General features: G+C 48.6%; 1 protein-coding gene across 13 annotated transcripts in view; it reads right to left on the bottom strand.

Annotated features, from left to right (window-relative positions):
- The window catches only part of RIMBP2 (RIMS binding protein 2), an 80,844-nt gene that overhangs the window by 44,812 nt on the left and 12,242 nt on the right, over positions 1 to 23,790 (bottom strand). For 12 of the 13 annotated variants that reach the window (XR_010082688.1, XM_063415847.1, XM_063415839.1 and 9 more), the window contains exon 2: positions 1,367 to 1,453. The gene's annotated coding sequence lies outside the window, so the exon portion shown is untranslated. Of the gene's footprint in view, positions 1 to 1,066; positions 1,083 to 1,366; positions 1,454 to 23,790 lie in introns of those variants that run through there. The other variant, XM_063415846.1, reaches the window with a different exon arrangement.

The raw sequence follows: 23,790 nt of genomic DNA, 5'->3' as shown, positions 1-23,790 counted from the left end.
AGGTTTGTCAGCATTCAGGGTACACAGCTAGGCTAATGCATTGTTAAATTTGTTAAAGTGAGGCAGCACTCTTATAACGAGTTCTTGGTTGTGCTGAGGCTGTTGTATGAGATCAGCAGTGCAAACATCCAAAATTTTTGCTCTGTGTCTTTCACAGTATTTAACAGATGTGAAGAAACAAGTACCCACAGTATGATAAATTCTGACATTACAACAGTAACAGGGAGTTTTATTTCTAACTTAGTGGCTAATGGGACAAATGCTGACCTCTATTTCAGATTGGTTTTAGGATACTTTTCCCACGCACCTCAAGACAAACATCCCCTGTAATAAAGCACTGTCAGCCATGGAAGTTGTGCACTTGCTGACAGTCAGAGGACTCACATTTTTAGTGCCACCAGAGTTCTGAGCCCTCACTGCATTAATGATGCACAACACTGAGTGTCAGCTAGAATATCAAACTGCCCAACTGAGACTTTATGTGCCTCGTGAGGTAAAGAGCAAAGGTAATGTGTAAACAACAATAAAGAGAAGAGAAACACATTAGGAAAGGGGGAAATTTGGAGCCAGATGGATGAATAAAACTAAATGATACACATGGCTGCCTCCTATCACAAGGTATTATAACTCTGCCTTTTTCCACAAAACCAATTCCAATTCAGCAGCAGCAGCAGCAAACATCAGCTCTGCTCTGACACCAGGGGCTGCACACAAACTTCAGCCCAAGTGCAGAGCCAGCCCTGAATTCTGCTGCTGGGCAGTGCCCAGTGTCGGTGTGCCCTGTCCCCTCCCTGCAGGCTGGCCCTGCTGCAGGTGCCCTGGGACAGCAGCAGGGCTCTGCCCTCCCCTGGCCGTGCTGCAGGTGCCCTGGGACAGCAGCAGGGCTCTGCCCTCCCCTGGCCGTGCTGCAGGTGCCCTGGGACAGCAGCAGGGCTCTGCCCTCTCCTGGCCCTGCTGCAGGTGCCCTGGGACAGCAGCAGGGCTCTGCCCTTCCCTGGCCCTGCTGCAGGTGCCCTCCCCTGGCCGTGCTGCAGGGCTGGGGACAGCAGCAGGGCTGTGTCCTTACCTGGCCGTGCTGCAGGGCTGGGGACAGTGGCAGGGCTGTGTCCTTACCTGGCCGTGCTGCAGGGCTGGGGACAGTGGCAGGGCTGTGTCCTTACCTGGCCGTGCTGCAGGGCTGGGGACAGTGGCAGGGCTGTGTCCTTACCTGGCCGTGCTGCAGGGCTGGGGACAGTGGCAGGGCTGTGTCCTTACCTGGCCCTGCTGCAGGGCTGGGGACAGTGGCAGGGCTGTGCCCTTACCTGGCCGTGCTGCAGGGCTGGGGACAGTGGCAGGGCTGGGGACAGTGGCAGGGCTGTGTCCTTACCTGGCCGTGCTGCAGGGCTGGGGGGCACTCGCTGGCATCCTGCAGGCTCAGGCTCCCCTCCTGCACAGCATCCTTCAGTTCATTCTCCTGGAACACAAACAGAGGGGTTACAGCCCTCATCTCCACCTCAGCACAGCCCACGTGGGTGTGCACAATTGGTGCTAACAAACTGAGCAATGGGGGTGCAGCAGCCCCAGATTAATTTGCAATTACAGGCAGCTCTGCCATACCCCCATGTAGATGATCTGATTAAAGATGTGCAAGCAAAGAGAGAGGACCTGGCTCCACAGGCCTGGCGCCTACAAAAATAATAATAAATAATAATAAATATCTCCCTGTGGAGGTAGCACAGGGCTCAGACTTGGCTGCCTCTCCTCACTCAGAGCTGGAAAGAGAAACAGACTCAGCTCCCAGAAAATAAAGCAATTTAGGTGTCCAGGGGGTGTTCTGAGGGCAAAAGCCAACAACTGGAATGTATACTTAAAGGCGGAGCCCTGGTAGATCGGGGGCTAGAATAACGTGCGTCCACACCAATATGGTTCTAAGCACGTAATCCGATTTATTCTGTGAGATGGTGGGTTAAATACAGACAGAATAGTTTACAAGAACAGGTGCATTCTGATAGGCAGTGAGAATACAGAAATATGTAAGCTATTGCAGTTTAAGGTAGCCACCGTGTCTTCCCAGTAACTGTTCTATGCTAGTAACACTACTACCTTCACACATTCCCAGTAGCAGATAAGTTTATCTGCTACTACGTATGCTGAACGTACTGAGGCCTGCTAGACCAGGCCTGAGGCCTGCTCTGAGGCCTGATTTGAGGCCCAGCTGTGGATAGCTCTACCTTATGATATAAGCTATCCTCCTACATATACTCATGTCCACACTTTCATATTCCCATATTTCAGCTTACTTTGAATGCATATCTATCTCTAATATGAGTAAATATGAGTAAATAGCCACATTCCAACACAAACACTCAGAGCATCTCTGTCCTGCAGTCACAGGAAAGTCAGAAATGCAGCAGGTCACAAGGTAAGGAACCTGTGCTTGAAGATCAAGGTATTAACTACAGCTCAGGAATATATTTCTATCTATTTAGATGGCAACATCAGCTGGATAAAAGAACAGTAAATAAAACTCAAATATACAGTCAAAGGTCAAACTAGCAGGCGGAAAGGCTTCATCAGGTCACTCAAATCAGAATAGATAGAGCTCAGGAACAACCAGCAGCATCCTCTGACACTTCTGACTGTTTTGTTTTTGCACAAGTGCCCAAAGGTTAGGGATTATATCAAATTCAGTTCTGATGAAAGCTGCCCTCAGCCACGCTGGGCAGTCTGTACCTTTCCATCCTGCAGTGTGCATTACACACTGCTGAAAACACTGCTTGTTTTTGCCAAAAACTGCATTAAGGTGGGCAACCCTTGGCCTGCTTTTGAGTGATTAGAAATAATTTATGGCTTTGCATCACTAAATCCACACTATCAGCAGATTTCTCTGCTAATTCTGCTGAGGCCTGAAGAAAAGCTGTTCAGGCAATGCTTTATCACAGTTTGTCTTTAAAATTCTCACTATGAAAAAAATGTGAGTTGACAATTTTTGATTTACCAGTGTGAGCCCCCAGGAGCAGCTCAGCCCAGGTCAGCCCAGTTCAGCCCAGCCCAGCCCAGCCCAGCCCAGCCCAGCCCAGCCCAGCCCAGCCAGCAGGGTGAGCTGGGGGAGCTGGCCAGGCAGCACCCTGGAAAAGCTCTGCACCTTCCCTGGCATTTCAGGGGACAGATGCCTCCCAGCAGTGCCCTCTCCTTGCTCACAGCGCCTGCCCCTCCTGGTGCTTAAATAAACAGAGTTTATTTAAATGAACAGAGAGTTTTCCATCTCCTGTGCCATCCTTGGCAGCCAGCTCTGAGCGCATCAACACCAGGGACACGCTGCTCACCTGAGCCCTCCCACCTGCAGGCTCCAGCACAACCTCCAGGTCAACAAAAGAGCTCAGCAAACGCACAGGACAGCCACCAGCCCTGCTGGCACCAGCCTGGGGACACACTGGCTCCAGCCTGGACCTGCTGGCACCAGCCTGGACGTGCTGCTTGCCTCCAGCCCTCCCGTGAGCGCCAGGGATTCTCCACTCCTGCCTCCCCCAGTCCCAGTTTAGTAACTGTTCCAAATTCTAATGGGAATTATTACCAATAATAACAATTATTATTAATAATTAATAATACTAATAATTAGAATTTATAATTATTAATACCATTCTGTTAGTGCCTGTACCTGTGAGGAAATTTTGTGGGATTTCAGAATTCATTTTGGACCTTGGCATGATCGAGACTGTTAAACTTCTTGGCAATAAAGCAGTACCAGTCCAAAACACCAACCTGTGGAAAGCACTCCCATGCTCTCTCTCCTCATCCTTCCCAGTTTTTATTGAAATAGCTTTTGACTTCTGAATATAAATTTAATGAGAGTTTTGTCCTTTCCCTCTCGCCGCTCTCCAGTTGCTCACTGTGTGGAACAATTGTGACAATGTCACCGTGCCTGGGGAGCAGCGTCTCCCCGGGGTCAGCTGGGGTCTGCCACGGGAAGCCACAGAAGCTGCAGGACAATTTCCCTCTCCCCCAGAAACACCAGGGAGTGCAGTCCCAGACCAGCACCAGCAGCTGCAGAGCAAAGAAACCCCCGACTTTTCCCGATGCACAGAGGCAGAAGTTGCACAGAGCTGGTGTTCCCCCTGCTGAGGCTTTTGTCCCGAGCTGAACACGAGAGGCACAGCCCAGAGCCCCCCAGCCCCTGTGTGCTGGCACCCAAACAAACACGAGAGGCACAGCCCAGAGCCCCCCATCCCCTGTGTGCTGGCACCCAAACAAACACCAGAGGCACAGCCCAGAGCCCCCCATCCCCTGTGTGCTGGCACCCAAACAAACACGAGGGGCACAGCCCAGAGCCCCCCATCCCCTGTGTGCTGGCACCCAAACAAACACGAGAGGCACAGCCCAGAGCCCCCCATCCCCTGTGTGCTGGCACCCAAACAAACACCAGGGACACAGCCCAGAGCCCCCCATCCCCTGTGTGCTGGCACCCAAACAAACCCCAGGGGCACAGCCCAGAGCCCCCCATCCCCTGTGTGCTGGCACCCAAACAAACACGAGGGACACAGCCCAGAGCCCCCCATCCCCTGTGTGCTGCCACCCAAACAAACACAAGGGGCACAGCCCAGAGCCCCCCATCCCCTGTGTGCTGGCACTGGAGCTGGGCTGAGCACGGGCTGCAGCCCCTGCAAGCAGCATCTGAAACGTCCCGGGGGTGCCAGACAGAGCTGCAGCACCAGGGACAGTCCCTGCTGCATGCAGGGAGTGCTTCGGGCACCCTGGGCTCAGACACGTCCTCTGAGCCCAGGAAACAACACTCAGCAGGGACTCAGAATGTGAGCAGCAAACCCAAGCAGAAACCTGACTGCCCTCCCAAATGCACTCCAGCAGAGCTGGGTCTGGGGGTGCCCAGGGCCCTGCACAGATTTAAAGGCTCACACAGCAGCACACTCTTCACAGAACACAAGACAATTAGTAAAGAAATGGCCATGAAAAATTAAATATGAGAGGCAATAAAAATAAATTGTGTTCTTTATATACTAGTTGCATCTTTTAAAGTGCAGAAATGAAGGCATGAATGTGTGATCACAACAGAGCAAAAGTAAAAATTCTCCTGTGGATGTGAGGACTGACTAAAAAATTCCCAGCAGGAGGATGGCTTTGGTAGATTTAATACAATCTGACACTGCTGTCTGGGTAACGAGGTTCCACACTGCCTGGAGAAAGGCATCTGTTGCCCTGTGTGCTAGTTTGCTCATCCATCAATTATTTTTGTTTAAAAAAACTCTTGTACACTATTCATTTATTTGCAGCTCTTTTTCTCTGAGAGGTACTGCTGCCAGTAACCTGGCAGGGCTGCCCTGGAACATTCTGATTCCATCCCCTGTGACAGCTCTGTGTGGATGATACAAGAACAGAATTCATCCAGGAGCAAAGGGAAAACCTGCAGGTTCCTAAAAAGAGGAAAATTTGGGATCTTCTGATCTTTTCTCATGTATTTTGGCCCTGTAAATGACTCACTTCAAAGGTCAGCTGCATCACCTCCAGTTCATTTTTTATTTCTTCCAGGAGCTGGATTTTGAAGGCAAAGCTGATTCATCCTCAGCAGTAACCTAAAGAACCTCCCCCGGCCCAGAGAGCCGGGCTGAGAGGCACAGCCTGCACAACAAACTGCTTTAAACCCCTTCTGGTCTGATCTGTGCAACCAGGACCTGGCTAAGGCAAGAGGAACCCAGCCCGTCCTGCTGTGACCATCAACAACAGCCCTGGGCACAGGGGGGCCTGAGCAGAGAGAGAGAGAGGGGCTCTCAGGGGAGAGAAAGGGCTTTGAGGGGAGAGAAATGGCTTTGAGGAGACAGGAATGGCTTCCAAGAGACGGGAATGGCTTCCAAGAGACGGGAATGGCTTTCAGGAGACAGGAGTGGCTCACAGGAGACAGGAATGGCTCTCAGGAGAGAGAAGTGGCTCACAGGAAACAGAAATGGCTTTCAGGAGACAGGAATATCTCACAGGAGACAGGAATGGCTCTCAGGAGACAGGACTGGCTCTCAGGAGACAGGAATGGCTCTCAGGATTCAGAAAGGGCTCACAGCAGAGCTGCTGCTGCCCTGCCCTGCCAGCCCAGGCTGTGCCCCCTCCCCTGCCCTGCCCCTGCCCATCAGCAGGGTGCAGTGGCACTGAGCAGATGCTGAGTGTCCCCTGCCTGTCCCCAGAAGGGGACAGACCCGTGCAGCACTGCCTGCCACAGCCACCAGCTCCCACAGCCAGAAACCTGCCCTCGTAATAAATCACAATTGGTAAGTTAGTGGAAATCTATTACACACAATGGAAGATAAACAAACAAGATAGGCTTACTTTTTTCAGGTGTTTTACTATTTCCACTTGATCCTTCCTCTCAATTGCCATGGTGAAGCACATGTTAGCAAGCAGCACAGGAAAGTAGCTGGACATTTTCTGATGCTAACACTCAAAAACTAATTAATTCCTACAGGGAAACGAACAGTCCTGAGTGTTTTCCACTACCACTCTTAAGGAAGAGCTACTCAGAAACACTTGCATTTTAAGTAAAATCACTTCACAATTGGATTTCCTTCGTTTTAAAAATAGGAACTTTTCCGTGCAAATTATACTCTGTTCTAACAAAGGAAAACAAATGCAGCTTTACCCCTCTAATCAGTAGGCTGAATTTAGAATAAGAAACACTATATAAAAATAGCACTTCTTAAAAAGCACTGCTAAATAAGGGACACGGGAACTGCAGCAGTTCCTTGGCCTTGGAAATCACCAGTGTCCTGGCACCATGGCAACTGCGAGCAGATGTTCTGGGGAAACACAAACAATTCCTGCTTGCTTTTTCCCTTCAACAAACCCTGAGGATAACCAGCCCTGCAGGACCAGCCCCGTGCATTCTCTGTGCAGCATCACCTCCAGCACAGGCCAGGTGAGAGAGCAGAGTCACCTGGACCTGTGGAGATCCCTGGTTTGGGATCATGTGGAACCAAACTGGATTTGCTGCTGCTCAGACCACAGCCAGCACTCCAAGCTGCTCGTCACAGTCTCTGCCCTATTCCCTTCACCTTATTTTTCACTTCTCTGTCTTACTTTGCCGTTTCTTCACTTCATCTGATTTCCTCCTCCTGTGGCACACAGTACAAACATGACAAGACCCTCTCAACCCTTTTAAAAATGAGAATGGGTAAAGAGGTGACTTCAGCTGTACCCACGTGCAGTGGTTTTGTGCAGCCACACACCAGTAAATAACAGCAGCAGCTGCAGCTCCTTGCAGTGAAGCACAAATGTGCAAGTTCTCCTCAAGACATGACTGTTGGACTTTACACCTCCTGTGGCTGAAGGAAGGGCACTATTAGAAAGTTAATCAGTTGGATTTGTGTCTGAAGCAAACTCAAGATTTCTTCAGGGGCTTTTCTTTCAATTACTTTTCCACTCATTTCTCACCACATTTAAATTACCTGTGTATCTGAAATACAGAGGGTCTCATTCTCCTTTACCATGGCACAGCCCTGTTTCCTTCAGGGACAAATCATATCCAAGGGAAAGGAAAATTACCCACTGCTAGGGGAGAGAGGAATGAACATCCCTGCTCTCGTGGGAAGGCACAAAGGCAACACAGAGTGGCTTAACCATTAACTCCCTTTGCAAACTGCTGTGGAGCTGGCCCGGTCTGAAGGGGACATTCCCTAATGTCCCCTGGACAAGTGTTTTCCTTTCATCTCACCATCATCCCACATATCCTTTGTTTCACAGCTCCAGCTGTGGGAATCTGGCGTTCTACCTTGAGCCCAAAGGATGAGCTGAAGATCTACTTCAGTTCTGTGGGTCAGACCAAATATTTTAAGATAATTAAAGAGCGTGGCTTTGGAGTTTCCTCTAAAACCTGGTGATAACTCATCAGAAACTTCTCACCCACATCTTCCACTCACTTCAGCCTCTCTAGAGGCAGAACAAACGGGAATCACCCGCTAAAGAACACCACCAAAGCTCTGACCAGCCACGGGGACGGGGCTGCAGCAGGAGCATCCTCTGGGCAGCCACCGACAGGAACATCGGGGCTGGCGTGGGCTGATGGGCAGAGGGCAGGGAGGGGACAAACAGCACCGGGAGATGGGCTGTCCCCAAATATCCCTAATCCCGGGTCAGTCTGTGCTCCCTGAACACGGGCAGGGCATGGAAGGGCAGCGCCGGGAGATGGGGGTGTCCCCAAAGGTGCCCCAGACCCCGGGTCCATCCCTGCTCCCCTAAAGCAGGGAGAGCAGCGGTGGAAGTTGGCTGGGGATGTCCCCAAAGGTCCCCTGCATGTCCCCCTGACCCCAGGTCCGTCTCTGACCCCGGGTCCATCCCTGCTCCCCTAAAGCAGGGAGAGCAGCACCGGGAGCTGGCTGGGGATGTCCCCAAAGGTCCCCTGCATGTCCCCTGACCCCGGCTCCATCCCTGCCCCGGTCCAAGCCTGCCCCGGCTCCTCTCCTCCGGCAGCTCTCATTAATCCGATTAATTGCCACCAGCGCGGTGCAGCTCCTCACCCCGGCCGGTTATTTCCCGGTTATTTCCTGGTTATTTCCCGGTTATTTCCCGGTTATTTCCCGGTTATTTCCCGGCGCTTCAGCGCAATGAGCCAGCTCGGCTTTCGCAAGCGCCTCTCAAAGCTTTTCCTTCGGTCACGCACAAAGAGCGGGGAACGCAAACACAATCAGCTGTCGTCATGGAAACATCGGCCCTGGCAGGTGAAAAATTCACTCTTGTGGCACCGAAAAGGATGAAAAGTACCGAGCCTAAGCATAACATCAACCACAGCTCAAAGAGCTTCGTGGTTTTTTCAAACATTGGCAGAATTTTTAGCGAGAAATGTAGAGATGCAAATGTTTAAAACCCTCATGTGAACTCTGGGGACATCAGTAATTATTCAGCTGTCTCAGAGTAATTTAATTAGGCAGAAACTTATATTAATATATTGCATAGTTTTGGAAATCTCTATGAAGCGTTTAGCCCAATTTTTAGAAGTTACAAGTGACTTGAAAACAGAAGATAATTTTTCATTTCAAGACAGACGTGAGAAAAATATGCTGAATAATTTTAAGGATTAGGTGCCAGAAGCATCATTCAAAAACAGCTCTTCATGCTCCAAAAATTCTGTTCTCAGAACAGATATTACAGCTGTCAAGTAAGACTGCACCATCCATTTTTCATCTTCTGCCAGGCTAAGGTGGTACTCAGAAACACTGAACAAATTCATGAGAAAAGCAAATTATTTGGGGCCAGTGCTTTCCCTGCATGCTTTTTTAAGGAAAGCTGTACAGAACCTTGCATTGGTCCCTCTGTGGTTCAACCAAAGCTTCCTTAACTAAAATTATCTGGAGGTGAGGCCCCCCTCAGAACACTTCACTGCCATTTAAACACGGCACGGGCACAACTCAAACTCCTCTTACCTGCAAGGTGGAACTCAGGTGTTTTCCCTCTGAGCACCTCGGGGCGGGTGGGAATGCAGAGCTGAATTCATCCTGTGCCACAGCAGCAGGGGAGGCGTTGGATTCTCTCCTAAATCTGTGCATCCCTCATTAGCCATCCTTTCCCCCCATTAGTGGTTTGCTGTTGTTCTAAGCTCCCAGCAAATTAACACTAAATTGAATTCTATAGAAAAGTTGTTGCAGGCTTTCTCCCCCACGCCTGATTTAATCGCATTTTCTTCTCCTTCAATTTACGCTACATTTATCTGTGGAAATTATTTCTAAGATTGATTTCTGATGATAATACTCATCAAGTTCAGAGGATTATTCTTCCTGCCTATTTTTGGCCAATTCTCAAAGAAAAGATTTGATCTGGAACAACTTGTGAAGACCAAAAGTAATATTTAAACAAAAGATAATTTCTTTTCCCTTCTGCTTCCCCTTTACAGCACTACACCCAGCCTGTGGCAGGAGACACAAAGTCCTCACACATTTCCTCCTTTCACAAATAGTGCCAGCAAATGGTGGAGAATGGACAGAAGAACTAGAAATAAATCAGTACTATTCATTTCAATTAGATGTATAATAAATTCTTTTCTTTATGGACAAACCTACATGTAAAGACATTCTTCTACAGTTTTCAAGTGCCCTGAAATTCTTTTAAGAAAAGAAAATTATTATTTATCGGTGCTATGTCATGGATATAACCTTCTGTTCAAAAAAATATTCCCCAGATAAAATTATCACTTTTTAAAGCCCTATGCTTCCAATTGTTTGAAGTGTGATGGGAGATTATCTGCTTAATCCATTCCTTTCACTCGGGCATTTCAGATTTCCTGCAGCTATGCAAAGTTAGCTCTGCCTGGCAGACCTGTGAAGCTCCTCACCAAGCAGAAAAGGAATCGGGAGAAAGAACGTACAGCCCTGGGGTGGTTTAAAGCAGGCAGGTGCAGTGAAATGGAACCCCAAGGCAGAAATCCTGAGGTGCAGCTCCACTGCAGCTGCTGGGGAACCCCCATCACCCTCCTGTGCTTTCTGCTGAGGGGAAGCTTGGCTTTGTCACTGCCTCTCTTCTCACTGGGGATTCTGTCTCAGACTGGAACTGCCACGGGGTGAGGAGCCTCAGACCAAACCCCCAGCACCCAGAGGATGCTGGCTCTGCCCAGGGCAGATGGAACTCCCTGGCAGCACCCTCTGTGTCTGTGCCTGACCCCCAGATCAGAATCTGAGCCTTTCCTCTGCTGTTCTCAGCACAGTCCAGCAGGATTCAGCCTTGGTGCTGCCCTAATGAACCAGAGGAGCTCACGTTATTCCTGCTTTGGGAATGGCTGGCTGGAGTTGTGCTGTCCCTCAGCTCAGCCCCTCCCTGCAGGCTGCCCCACACCGAGGAGATCGAGGGCAGCGTTCCCTGGGGCTCCCACGGTGCCCCCAGTGGGGTGATCTGATCTGATCTGATCTCTCTGTGCAGGCAGGGGTGGCACTCGGTGTGCTCCAACCCACAGCTCTGCCGTGGAAACCCTGCCCTGCTCTGCTCCCCAGGAGCTGCAGAGAAACCCCAGTTTAAACATTTCCTCTGCCAGAATGCCAAACAGCATTATTCCTTCTTATGTGCAAAACGTGTGCCGAAAGTTGCTCAAATGCCAAAACTTGTCTAATCCTGCAATAACACAGTAGAGAATAATTTCTAAATTTAGGAGTTAATTGCTTTGCTGCCCAGTGAAACGGACACACAAAATATCATTTCCTCTAGGCAAGTCCTCATTTTAAACACCAATTCAGACTTCAGTGAACACAAGCACTAAACCTTTGGAAAAACGAAGCTGTGCAATTCCATTGTTGCTGTTTTCTGTTTCCTTGCTGTTTCACAAACACAATCCAAACAACAGCCAGTGCTCAGATGTCATCCAATACACGCTTACAAAGTGCTTGGCAAATTAAACCACTCCGTTCTCTTGGGCGGTATTTCTTTTTGTGGAGGATTCTGACTCTCCCAGTTGTGGTTTTATCAGAATTCTGAGCAAGCCCCTGACATTTGGAACTCCTTTGTGCAAGGGAAAGGAGGAAAGGCTCTGGTTTCAGATGCAGTCTGCCTGGCACTGCTGCCCTGGAGCAGTTCCTCGCCAGCCTGGATCTTGGGAGCACAAAGACTTTGATTTCAGGAATTCCAGAGGACTCAATTCCCAGCTTCTAAACCCTGAGAGAGGCTGGAGAGAACAGCCAGGCAAACAAGCTGGCAGCAGAGCAGATTGCTGCCAGCTGAAGTTGCTTTTCTGATGGCCCCACAAGGTGGGCTCCAAATCCCCAGGCAGACACTCGGTGTCATTCCTGCTTTGGAGCAAGCACCAGCCTGGTGCAGGCACTCAGCACCACCAGGGCTGAGCCTCACACGTGTGTGGTGTTCTGTGAATTGCTGCAGAGTAAGGAACTCAGAGCTAGGCACGCTCCACACTTTTTATAAGTGTTCGAGAACAACCAAGGGGAAAGCATGGTGAGGTGTCCCAGAGCAGCCTGTGATGGGAATCACAGATAAAAAGGAGAGCAAAGGCTGTCCAGCAGGCAGTGCAAGCACAGGAGGACATTCAGTCCTGCTCTCGTGGTGGGCCCCCAGCTCTGCCTCCTGCAGAAACAGAGTGATTTTCTGTATTGGTGATGTTCTGCAGAAGTAGATTTTCCCCTCAGTAACCTGCCAAGGAGAAACATTTAAAACAATTCCCTGTAAACACCTCCTGAGGTGCAGGATTGGATTCCCAGGTCCTCCTGTTCCCCCTCTCATGCCCTGCAAGGGGCTGGCAGTGCTTCCACTGCACACACACAACAGAATTCCCATGGCAGACATGGCAAGGACACAGCTCATTCATCATGAGAGAGAATATTTCTCTCTCATTGTTGAGAAAGAAATTATTATTTCTCTCTCAACAGTGTCTGTCCTATTCCACAGCATTCCTAACTCAGCATTTCTTATCTCAAAGTCTGCATACAGGTGCAAACTGTGCTATGCACAGTTACCATACTGTGTGAGCCTTCTGTCAAGCTTCTCTGCAAATCCACTCCCCACAAGCCAGCCTATAAAAATTACATGGCTTTTAACACACTTTTTAATTGCTTTTAATTATTAACATTTACATTGCCCTCAAAATGACAAAGTGTCTCAGCTGGAGTTGTGGTTAAATTTTTAATAATGTTGGAAAGCAAAGCAACAAATCTCAGAGTGTGGACTTTAAACCCACACAGTCTCACCTGCCTGTGCACGTGGAGCTTGGGAGAGTCAGGCTCCAGGAAATACCTGGGAATGCTGCAGGCTCTAGGAGCTATTCTGGACTGGCAAATAACACAAATAACAAAAGAGAGGCTTTGCTGCTGTCTCTAATGACAATTAGCAGGCATTTAGCCTTAAAAGAGGAGCCAGACTCACAACTGTCACACCTTCTGGTCTTCAAGGAAATGCAAAAAAAAAAAATGGAAGAAAGATGGGAAAACTGGATTTGGTTCAGAACTCTGGCTGGAGGAGAAGCAAACAAGGTTCTGGTTTCCTTCTGAGCCCTCAGATGCAGCCAACACTTCTTGCCTCAAATGCAGACAATGAAAACCTCAGGTGACAACAAATGCCCAACTCCACACCCACAGGACATGATCAACCTGCAGAAGTTAACTGCTGAAGCTGTAAACTTGGGTCATAAGAGATAATTACACATTAATGAAAAGTGCCCAGAATGCATCTTCTCACTAATGCTACTTTTCTTATATTTAGGGCTTTTAAAAATTTTTTCTACATTGACTTCAGATCAGACTATTTCCAAATTTGCAAACTACACAATGTTTTTATGGAGAAGAATAGGAATAGATTCTCTTATGAATATATTTTGGTTAGTCCTCTTTATCTTTTGCTTACTCCCAACTTCATAACCTTGGTTTGCATTTCAGAATCAGACAGGAGCAGGGCTTATTCCAACCAAACCAAATTACAGGTATTAATTAATGGCTCGTGCTTGTTTGCCAGCTCCTGCAAGCAGAAGAGTGGATGGAAATGTATTTACAGCAGAATTTAATTACCCATTTTCAAGCCACTGGCCTCCTGGCAAAAGTCTCCCAATGTAGTGCAGAATAGGACTTGGATTAAGAATTAATTTACTGTCAGGAGTGATCTGCAATTTAACAGCTTAATCAAGTTAGCTGTGCGATGGTTTGGGAGCTCTGGAGCCAGGGCTGCTGCAGCAGGCGGGTTTGAGGGTCCAAAACTCAATCAGAGCCCCCGGGGCAGGTCCTGCAGCCAGGGCTGGGCTCGGGGCTGTGATCCCATCACAACAGGAAATTCCAAGTTTTCAGACCTCAGTCTTTTCTGGACATTCATGAGAATTTTTGGACTGTCACCTATTTAAACACAATTTACACTCTCCCCGTGCCGGACTCTTCTCAGCAGCAGACAGGGGCAGGGTTAACTTTCACTTTGTGCGTTCAGAGCAGGATTTTCCCCCTGTTCCACCCTCCTCCTGTGCAGTCTGGATTAATTGCAGCAGGCAGCAGCAGCACACCCACCCCAGCCCGAGTGGGAAGCCAGGCTGCAGCCCTCCAAATGCCAAGGCACAGAAAAAGCAGCCTCGTCCCAATTTCTTCATGTTATTTCGGTATGCTTGAGGAAAAAACCCAACAACACATAACTCATTAATTATAACCTTTCAAAAGTGTTTTCCTTTCCCCCAAACTGCTAAAATTTAGCAGAGCTGCAACCAAAGTTCTAATAGAGCTATTTTTGGCTTTTGTCATGCAGAGAACATCATGAAGTAGGTCTCATCCTTCCATTAATGCAAATGTATTTAAGCAGTCAGGGACGGAAACTTTAAAATATGCTAATCACTGTTTCTGTGGACGGCAGGCTCTGATGTCTGTGCTGATGTGCACACACCTCAGACAGGCTGAGTGAGGGAGCACCAGCATTTACAGTGTCAGCAGGTGTTCACAGCTCCACAAAGTGACAGCCACATGCAGATCTTACTGCCACATTTATGTATTTCACTGATTTCCACACTCAACAGCCTTTAATGCACACTGCTCTTGTTTCCTGGTGTCTGAGCCGAATTGCCAGGCTGGTAAAAATGGAAATGCTTCCCATGATCACATGCACTGGTTTTCTTTTGGAAGTGGTTCAGTGCTGATGAGAGGGACCAGATTGGAGTTCCCTGATAATCCACAAGGAAAACAAGGCACTGGCAGGGCAGCAGCTCAGCCAGCTCCCCCCAGTGCATCTCCACTTAAATCCCTGAAAGAAAAACTGAAAACACCACCACACACATCTCAGAGCTCACAGGCACAGCCTGGCTCTGCCTGCTCGCATCCTTGGCCCTGTTCCTTCTTTTGAGCAGCAGGGGAAGCAGAGGAAGCAAAGCCTTGGCGAGGCTGGGCAGCAGCACACACCTCTGGGGGTGATACAGCACCCCAGGAATCTGATTTAACACAGCACACACCTCTGGGGGTGATACAGCACCCCAGGAATCTGATCTAACACAGCACACACCTCTGGGGGTGATACAGCACCCCAGGAATCTGATCTAACACAGCACACACCTCTGGGGGTGATACAGCACCCCAGGAATCTGATCTAACACAGCACACACCTCTGGGGGTGATACAGCACCCCGGGAATCTGATCTAACACAGCACACACCTCTGGGGGTGATACAGCACCCCGGGAATCTGATCTAACACAGCACACACCTCTGGGGGTGATACAGCACCCCAGGAATCTGAGTTAACACAGCACACACCTCTGGGGGTGATACAGCACCCCGGGAATCTGATCTAACACAGCACACACCCTCCTGGGCAGCACACACCTCTGGGGGTGATACAGCACCCCAGGAATCTGAGTTAACACAGCACACACCTCTGGGGGTGATACAGCACCCCGGGAATCTGATCTAACACCCAGGTGAAGCTGCTGGCTCTCACTGAAATGCTCCTCATCCCCTGGGAGTCCCAACAGAACAAGAGATTCCCTGCAGCAGGTGCAGTGAGAAGGACAAAGCACCCAGGACAGACGGACACAGCTCTCCATTTCTATCAATGCTGAAAATTTATATTTTTAATTTGCAGCGGGATCAAAATAGCAAACATTGTCATTTTGAGCTTCCCTTATCTAGCACAGAGTGTGCAGCAGAGAGAGGCACACCTGAGACAGGGCCTGGAGGGCTGCTCAGAGCACCTGCTAACACCTCACCTGCAAAACTAAACCAGGAGTTTATGAAGAACATTTTTTAATGACACACAAAGAAGTCAGCGACTAGAGGAGGATGTGCTAGCATCGCCATAAATAAATAAACAAGAGCACAGGACTTTAAAATAACAAAAGTCAGCCAAAGAGAGCCGCAGGGCTCAGGGCTGTGGCCCAGAACCACAGCAGAGCCTGGTGGCACAGCCTGGCAGGGTTTCCTGGCAGTGACAGCTCTGAGCCCAGCACTGCTCAGAATCCTTCCCGCTGCCAAGTGAGCACCTGGATCTCGTGTGTCCCCCAAATCCTGGCACGGGGGGCTCTGAGGGTGGCCCTGGGTGCAGCCTGGCTGCTGCAGTCTCCTCCCTGCTGCTCCCCACACCCAAACACCAAAGCTTTGGCTGGCAGCGCTTTGTGCTCCTGCAGGCACCAGTGAGCGTGTGAGGGAAGGAACCAGGCACATCCCCGGGGTGCTGGGGCTGCAAACACCCTCCCCTCCCAAAGCCTCCTGTGAGGGGAAATTCCACACAACATTCAAAGATTGACTCCACTTTCCTTTTTTTTTTTTACCAGAAATGTCTTTCACCAGACCTCAGCATTCAGTTCACATCACTGCTATGCAATTATTCTTTTCAGAAGCAGAGATGCAAAGAAGGCATTAACAGCTGTTCAAAATATCACATTTATGTACTTTTCTCTTGTCATCTTAAATATAATTACTTCTGATGCAAACTCATATCCTTCAAATGGATAAATCCAGCACCAAATTTAGAACCTCAAGCTTCAAATATCAGGTTCTTAAAGCAAAGCTTTGAGCCTGTACTTTCAGTTCAGTGAGGTACAAAGAAGAATAGTGAGAATATAAGGTTTAAAATGGTATTTTAAAATGAATTTTCTTTAGATTATTCTGTTATTTACTGGTTGCAGAAAAGTTCTGTCCAACATTTATCACTACAGTCTACAAGTTTGACAGAATCTTCCTTTATATTAACAACAAATTTCCAGCAGAGGTTCATACAAGGCACCATTAGAAATCCTGGAGGCCTTTTGCCGTCTCCCCCACTCAGCTCACTCTACTCCTTACCTTGACAGGGATCTTTAAATTTGCTATTTCCAATCCTTTTGGATGGAATCAGTGAAGACAGCATTCTCAAATGCCTTTTCAGCCAGGTTTGGGAACACCCCCCTCGAACCCACTAGGTTTTCATGGAAATATCCTTTGGAGTCCAGAAGTTTCTGAGAAAACTGGAAGTGTCCCTCAGCCTGGGATAGCCCAAATCCGGAATCCTCTGCTGAGCACTTTCTGTTCTGGCCAGGAGTCAAACACCGTTTGCAAAGTGACTCAATGGAGACCATGAATCACAGAGAGACGAAATCCAGAGCAGAGGGAAACTCCCCAGCAGGGCCACCCTGTCCCCAACAGGCCCACCCTGTCCCCGGCAGGGCCACCCTGTCCCCAGCAGGGCCACCCTGTCCCCAACAGGCCCACCCTGTCCCCGGCAGGGCCACCCTGTCCCCAACAGGCCCACCCTGTCCCCGGCAGGGCCACCCTGTCCCCGGCAGGGCCACCCTGTCCCCGGCAGGGCCACAGAACCCCCTCCCTCTCTCTGTGTCCCGGGGATCCCAATCCCTGCTGAGCTGCAGACCTGCCTGATCCATCCCCCTCTGCAGCCTGGCTTGGTGCTGGAACCCCCACGGAACAGGGGAGGGGATGAAAGCATGAATCAGTCCTTCCAAAGACTGCACTTTTTCCCTGAAATGGAATTCTAAAAATACCTTTGGAGAGTGTCCCTCCACACACAGCATGGCGAGGCGTATGAGCTGTATCCTATGTGCACGAGCTAAATACCAGGGGCTGCAGTCTAACAGATTGCACAGTCAATGATAGATACTTCCACCCAAACCCCCTCATCGCCATCTATTTTTAAATGCCTTTACTTACATAATGTTTGGTGTCTCCATCAGCTCCAGTCTAATTCCGGTGCCAGCATCACGGCTGTGCTGGTGGGACATGGAAATCACTGGGAAGGGGATGGATCCTCCCAGCCCTGCTGGCCCTGGCCTGAGCTCACATCTCTTATTGATGACTCCCAAGCAGCACCGGCTGCCCTGGGCCAGAGGAGCAGAGGGTAATTCCATCCTCCTGCAGCCTGTCCTGGGGCACGGGCTGAGGTGCAAGCCCACTGCTGAAGAGCTCTCTGGGCAGAGCCTCTGCTGGGCAAAGCTCTGTGCAGGGAGAACCTCACGCAGGGCAGGTACCCACGGCTGGTCTGGGGAAGGCACCACCCCTGCAGCTCCTGCCCAAGTGCAGGGAGGCACATCCTGACCTCGGAGAGGATCTGCTGCAGGGAGGGTGCCAGGCGGGGTGCTGGGTGGGCACAGCCCCCCAAAGGGCGAGCTCCCACTGCAATCAAGGGGTTCTCACCACCCCTGCGGGATGCCAGCCCCCCTCGGGCGCTCTGGCTGCTGCAGGGTTCCCTGCAGTCTCACAGGGCACAGCCCTGGCACCTGCAGTGTCTCCATAAATGCAGGTAAAATCCCATCAGAGCCACTGCCTGCTGGCTGTAATCCTGACAGAGTCTCTACTCAGGAGAGGCCCAGAGGAGCACAGGAGGAGCCGACCTCTCCCAGAGATCACACACAGGGGAGGAGAGTCTGCCGAGGCACTGGAGAGCCTCTCCAGGAAAATCCCTGCCAGGCTGGAGCTGCTGCTGCTGCAGCTCTGCGTGACCTCAGCTGCACAGCAGAGCCACGGGAGCCACAGTGCTGACTGGCCCTGCTCACAAGGTCAGACTGGTCTGCCTCTAACACTCACTAATCTGAAAGATGCTGTCACTGCCTCATCTTTTACCATCTCCAGCTCTACACCAGAAATAACTCAGCAGCTGACTTTGGTCCTAAATTGCAGTGATGAATGCATGGTGAGCAAAGAACCAGCAGCAGGTTACAGAGGACAGCAGCATTCAGCACGGAAGGCAAAATGTCAACAACTGCAAGTGATCACTCTGCTGAAGCAACTCCTGAATGTTGGGCTTGTAATGCAAGATACTCCAATAAATCCTCACAAAGCACATTTCAGTCTTTCCTCTTGTATTGAAGGATTTTCCTGACCTCCCTCTGCTTTTAACACAACTGTTTCCTTTTGCCTCTATCAGGATATAAATATTCAGTGCCAGTGAAATAATCAGCAATATTACAATGTGTAGTAGTTTGCAGCTCTGCACTGTGTGGGTGTGTGCAGAGAAAGACATCTTTAATACAGACATAACCAAGCGGATATGGTCTATTTACTGTCTATAATGAATTTTTTACAATTTATTACTGTCCTACTAAGTGCAAGGAGGTAACAATAAGCCTTGGATTAGGAGCACTGTTATTATTTTAGGTTAAAGATTGACAAACCCATCACCTGCATTGTGGTAAGGCAGGGCAGTGTGGACTCAGACCAGGGGGAGGGCACAAGCAGCACCCCCAGCACAGAACACACTGCACATCTCAGGGCTCCAGCAGCCCCAGGGAGCTCTGAGAGCAGCCAGGGAGAGCCTGCATTAAGGGACAGAAGCAGTTGGAATCTCCCTGGAATCTCTCTGGAATCTCCCTGGAATCTCCCCATCGCTGAGGCTGTCCCGTGCAGGGTGTGTGCTTAGAGGTTTTAGTGTTAAATCAAATATTACCCCTGTTACAACTGAGAACACAGAATTACTTTGATGATATTTGCCTTACAATCTGAGCTTCTTGGTGCATTAAACAATCACCAGTTTTGTGCCACTGCATCACATTTCAAAGTCACAAAACAAATTAATTAGCGGGATCGTGCCACCTCGTCCTTAATCTCATTAGAAAAGACTAATGGCTACAGAATCAATTATTTCATACAGATTACTGCCTCAACACCAGCAGCCTTTACATCACACAGGCTCATTCTGAATTTTCAATTCCGTTGTAATTTCCTCCACTAGTTTAATTACAACCCTTAATTAAGTCCCTTCTTTAATCAACTTTATATCTATGTCCATTCGTTTACAGCTGCATAAAGAATAAGAAACAAAGAGCAACCAACAAAACCACAGGGCCAAGACCAGAGCATTCCCAGGATCTGGCTGGCCCCAGCCTCTGCTCCAGGAGCTGCAGGCATTCCTTCCCTTGAAATATCCACAGTGAGCTCGTAACAAACACAACGAAACCCACAGGTTTCAGCTGAGGTTTACAAACCATGATAGAGTTTTCATTTTGCAGTTCGTGAAGATCCAGTGGATTTGTCATTACACTGACACACTGCATTGTTTAATCTTCTGTCAGTTCAGTTTTTGGGGCATGAAAATGCTGTACTTTCCAGAACAGATAATTCCATTTCCAAAATAATAACTGAGATTTTCCAACTTCACTCCCCACTATTATCACAAACAGTTTGTATTTCTTTCCTATGCAGTGTGGGAGTAACAAGTTTCTCCATTGGTCTAGACCCATTTCTACTTTTGCTTTTTTTGCTGATTTTTTTCCCACATTGGTAAAATATTTATCATTTCCTGATAAAGAGCCCAAGTGGTTTTTTTCTTCGATTCTATCTTTCATATTCTCATGCATAACTGATAAAACTACCCAGTGACTCTTTTCTTTAAGATCTACCAGAATAAATGTACCAAAAAGGAAATCAGCAACAAAAATGAGAAAAGCCAACCCCCTCTCTGTATGCAAATTTCTTCTCTTAAATACAAAAATGAGACCAGGGGAATCCTATTTCACTGAGCAAATTAGCAGAAGGTCAGAAAGCTTGATCTTTGTCACTGGTGTAGTCTGTCTGAAAGCTGAGCTGCCATTTCAATATTTATAAGGGAGAGCTGTAATTGCAGGATGAGAGCTGTGAGACAGAAGAGGAAACTGAAAATATTCATGACATGGGAGATATTGCACCTAAGGAAAATCTGGGTGAAGAAAGGAGCACTTTTCTGCCAGCTGGTGGCAGAAAAGCAACCTGAACTTTCCCAGGAGCTGGCAACTTGAACCTGTTGATTTCAGCTAAAATAAAAACCCTTCTTCCTTTTGAGCCTGGGGTCTGGTGAGAGACACAAATCTCCAGCTGGAAAAGCAGACACAGACACATTTTCTGGCCTGGCTGTGGAAGGTCGTGGCCTTTAATAATCCTGCTTCCCCCTCTGGTCTGGGCTGCCAATGAAACTACTCTGGTGCTGTCAGCTCTTTCACAGGATCAACAATAAATGAGTAAGATGTGTTTATCATCAGACAAAAAATCCTTGTCTCTCTGTTCAAACATCCTTCCAGCATTAGCCAGACTGAGCAATTCCCCCCACGACTGCTGAAAATGCAAAGTTTAGCTTGTGGCTAATTACACAGATACAGCTTTGGGTGAATGGTGGTCTTGATTGTCAGTGGGAAGATTGTTGATTCGATTTTTTATTAAATAAATTTAAAAATTAGAGCTCTTGCACTTGTCACTTGCAGCTCAAAGTAAGAAAGAACAATAGGCAGCACTGGAGGCTGTCCAGCAATCCCAGCCCTGGAACAGAAACACCCAGAGCTGCAGCTCCAGAATGATAAAATCATGCAGACAGTGGTCAAGAAAAAAACCCTGATACGCAATAAAATGCTCACACCAATCAGTGGAAAACACTGCAGAAAAGCTATCATTTATTTGATTTGATAAGTGAAGTACTTCCTTCCAAATGAAGGAACAAAAACCAGCTAAGGACTGGGCTTTTCTTCTTTTCTTTTTTTAATTGGAACAATAAAATCTTCAGCAACTATATTAACCTGTGAACTATTAAACTACTTTTCCCCACTTTTCCCATCTGAGATGAGCGTGGCTCTGTGCTGCCTCTCTGGGGCAGACACCTGTGACCTCCTCAGCACAAACCCTCCCTCCACCAGGGACACCCCACAAATTCAGCACTGCTGGGGCTCCACTGAGCAAACTCCTGTCTGCAAAGGGCTCCTCTCACTCACATCCTGCCCTTCCTCCTCCTCCTCCTCCTCAGGATCTCACTGCCTGCCCTTTCAGTCTAAAACCTTCTCAATCACTCTGATTTTTGTAATGGCTCCTGCTGTAGCTGACACCAATTCTCCAAAGCTCTGCAGTCGTGAGGGTTCCCATATTTTTAGCTACTGTGCCAAATTGCTCTGAATTTAATTAGTTAAACACCTATCTGCAGAAGTCTATCCTAAATTCAAAGTGAGAGTCTGCTGTCAAAGTTTTCATGACAAATCCAAAGCAACTTTGGTACCTTCTGGGCAGGAAGCTCTGATGCAAATGACTCATGCTGCTGTGGCAATCTAAAATCCACTTCTAGCTGCAAGTCCCGAAAAGCAGAGTATCACAGAACCTGCCAATAAATCCTGTGGCCAGAGCAAGAAATGGGATTCCTGGAGAAAATACAAATCTGGCTATCTAGATGGAATAATTGCTTTATTTATTACTCTAACACTCTGATATCAAATTTACAGGGATAAACAAAGATAAAGAGGCAAGAGACACATCTGTACTACTGAGCATTTCTTTCATAAAGTATCGATTTACCTAATTTACGAATTAGAGAAAGGTTATTGAGCATAAGGCTGGCTGATTTCTCCATTTTATTTGTGCTGCCAACGTGGACACCCTGTGTGCCCTGGCAGAGCTGAGCTCAGTGTGCACAGAACACCCTGCACTGCCTCTCACCCCAAACCTGGACAAAGCCCCTGGCCAAGGGAGGCAGCCCTCATCAACACCAGACATCCAGCCATGCTGAACCTTCCAGAACTTTCTATGTAACAGCAAAGTTCACAACCCCTCATGCATTAGCACAGACTCCACACTGAGGTTTCACAGAGGATGACCACACGACAAAGCTGTCCCAGCTCCAGCCCCTGTAGCCTTCACACCTCAGTTTTTGGCAACACGGATGGCCCAGCCTCTGCATCACCCTGCAGGAGCTCCACACCAGCAAACAGAATACCTGTCCTTCCCATGGGGCTGTTGATTTTTATTTGAATGAATTATGTATCAGCCAGAACAGTTCTTCTTTCATGTCACATGTGTAACTGGTGTATTTCTTACTGGAATTATCCCACAGTGATATTACCACAAGAAGAATCAGGTCTTTAAGTCCTCCGTATTATCAACATAAAATGTAAATCCTTTAAAAAGGATTTGAGGTGGCTTTTTATGAGAAAATGACAGTCAGGAAAACGTCTGAGTGCCTCTGAGACAAACAACAGGACAAGAGCTGAGGATCCATCTCTGTGAAGAAATCTGAAACCCAGGCTGAGGCCAGTGTGGTAGCAGCTGGTGTCTCTCCATAGCCAAACCATCCCGCTCTGGCAGCAGCAGAGGCTCGTTCTGGCAAGAACAGAGGCTGCCCTCAAACAGCATCTCAGACCTGTCCTGCCAAGCCAGGGCTGCTGCAGCCCCTCAGGGCAGCATGGAACAGCTCTGGGCAGACAGCAGGGCTGCCTCTAATTCCACCATCAGGCTGTGCTGATAATTACAAATGATGTCAGGACCAGGTCTGAGCGTATCTGCCAAACAGAAATTGAACCTGCAGAGAGAGCAGTTTCCTTCCCCCGTGCAAGCCTCTGCCATAAGCCCTGCTGGATCTGTGCCCGCACGGGCAGCCAAACACAGAGCCAGAAACGCAGCGAGCCCTGCAGCACCTGAGCCCTGCCTGCCTCCCCGGCACAGCCTGGGCTCCACGGGGGAGCCTGGCAGGCACTAATGGGCTCATCAGAGCCCGTGGAGCAGCAACCACACGGGATGTGTCCAGCCTGCACTGGGCTCCTCAGCTCCAAGCCACCCTTGGCATAAAAACCACAGCTTTCTTCAGGCAGGGATCAAATTCTTGATCCCAGGAATCTGGGATCGTCTCTGTGGAAATTATAAATGATGCACCAATGTTTATCAAACATCTTTCAAAATGTACTCCAGTTACTGGGATTAAAGATGTTCATAATTAAAAATGAATCCATTTATTATACAAAATGGAAAACACAAATCTTCATGGGATTATTTTGTTTATCATTAAAGGTATAGAAACACCTGCCCTCCGTTGTCTGGGCCCTCTGATAGTCAGTGAAGAAATGGGCACTTTAAATGTAATTTATATCCACTCTAAGACAGGTACTAATAATAGAAAGCTTTCTTTCCCCATCTGATTGTTCTCAGTTGTTACTGCCTGAGCATTAGTC

Source organism: Prinia subflava, chromosome 19 (genome assembly GCF_021018805.1).
Source record: "Prinia subflava isolate CZ2003 ecotype Zambia chromosome 19, Cam_Psub_1.2, whole genome shotgun sequence".
NCBI lineage: Eukaryota > Metazoa > Chordata > Aves > Passeriformes > Cisticolidae > Prinia > Prinia subflava.
Note: the sequence above shows the minus strand (reverse complement) of the source record. Positions and strands in the feature narration are given on the sequence as shown.